This window comes from Colobus angolensis, unplaced genomic scaffold (genome assembly GCF_000951035.1).
Source record: "Colobus angolensis palliatus isolate OR3802 unplaced genomic scaffold, Cang.pa_1.0 Scaffold30, whole genome shotgun sequence".
Classification (NCBI taxonomy): Eukaryota; Metazoa; Chordata; class Mammalia; order Primates; family Cercopithecidae; genus Colobus; species Colobus angolensis.
In genome coordinates, this window is record NW_012116266.1 from 372,572 (window position 1) to 374,522 (window position 1,951).

At 41.5% G+C, this 1,951-nt stretch overlaps 1 pseudogene; it reads left to right on the forward strand.

The window, feature by feature from the left end:
* Positions 1–1,029: 1,029 nt before the first annotated feature.
* Positions 1,030–1,516, forward strand: LOC105517453 (annotated as a pseudogene).
* The last annotated feature ends 435 nt before the right edge of the window (positions 1,517–1,951 follow it).

Below are 1,951 nucleotides of genomic sequence, written 5' to 3' on the forward strand. Positions count from 1 at the left end.
AAAAAAAAAAAAAAAAGAAAGTTAATTGCTTTCTAGACACATGGTATTTGGTAAATAAGCTCAATGTTATACCAGGTTCAAGATGCAAGGATGCAAATAGACTGCATTTCAAAAGTTTGGATAATTCAGTTTGGCACTAGAACACAATTTATGGGGGAAGCAATGTAGCAAGTCTTCAGTATTTAACTAGAATAACAGTTGAGAGAATTTACATTTATGTATGTGGTCCTTTATATAGGTATTTTCATTTCATTCTTACCATCATCTACCACTGCATTTTACACAGGAGGAAACTAAGGCCCAGAGAATAAAAGTGATTTGCTCAGGGTCAGCCAGTAAGTAGCAGAACAGAGGTCAAACTATCATTTTCTCAGTGCATCTAGACAAAATGTTTCTCAAAATATGAACCAAGGGTCACCTATATGAGACTCACCAGTGATAGGTAAAACACACAATGGAGAATTAATTTGGAAACACCAAATTGAATATTCAAATGCAGATTCTTGGTCTCCATCTACTGAATCAGACTCTGAAGTCAGGGCTCCAGGAATTTCCAGTTTTACGAGCTCTCCAGGTGATTTTTATGAATGCCGAAGTTTGAGAACCATGAAAGGAGGTTGGGTGAAAGCTGCCATATGTAATAAATTTACATAAAGTTTGGATTGGTTTACATCAGTCATTTTAAAAACAGGATGATGATAATTAATTGCGAGTAATCTTTAATGGGTACAATTTAAGACAGTATATAAGGTGTATTATTTACCATTTACCCCTTGCTAGCTTCAGCATTTTTTGCAGGAAACTTTCTCTGAGTTCCACTATTCCAAGCTATTGTTCCAAATTGCCTTTCTTCTACTCCTGAACCCACAAACTCTCTCAGATGGGTAAACTGGGTTTTCTGTCACTGTTATTCCTTTCAGAGCTCCTGTTAGGGCTTTTCCACCAGCTCCCTTCTCCCCCAGCGCTGCACTGCTCAAGCTCAGGGCTCCTGCTAAGCTAGCCCCGCCATCTCTCCCTTCAGTCACAATTATGATTATTCACCAGGACTTCATCAGCCACGATGAGATGTTCTGCAACATTTACAAGATCCAGGAGATGGCTGAAGGGCTGTGGCTGAAGGTGGAGGAGAAGATGGTCACTAGGACAAAGGGTAGCATTGATGACTCTCTCATTGGTGGAAATGCCTCCACTGAAGGCCCAAAGGGCAAACGTACAGAAAGCACTGTAATCACTGGTGTTAAGATTGTCAAGAACCATCCTTTGAAAGAAAGCAGCTTTACAAAGGAAGCATACAATAAGTACATCCAAGATTACATGAAATCAATCAAAGGCAAACTTGAAGAACAGAGACCAGAAAGAGTAAAACCTGTTACGACAGAGGCTGCAGAACAAATCAAGCACATCCTTGCTAATTTCAAAAACAATACCAGTTTTTATTAGTGAAAATATGAATCCAGATGGCATGGTTGCTCTATTGGACTACCATGAGACTGATGTTATTACAGTAGGCAGCTAGTTAGGCATGAGCAGGGAATAAGAGGTCTCCACCCACCCCCACCAGGAATATCAGGCGACCATCAGGTGATGGTCAGGTGGTTGTTAACGGTCTCTCTAAAATAATAATTGGTCATGGCCAGGTGTGGTGGCTCATGGCTGTAATTCCAGCACTTTGGGAGGCCAAGGCGGGAAGATCACCTGAGGTCAGGAGTTCTTCCCACCCGGGAAGAACTTCCCACCTGGTCAACAAGGTGAAACCCCATCTCTACTAAAAATACAAAAAAAATAGCCGGCATGGTGGCGTTCACCTGTAATCCCAGCTACTCCGAAGGCTGAGGTAAGAGAATCACTTGAAGGAGGCTGAGGTTGCAGTGAGCCTAGATTGCTCCAGTGCACTCCAGCCTGGGTGACACAGCGGGACACCATCTCAAAATAATAATAATTATTATTATAT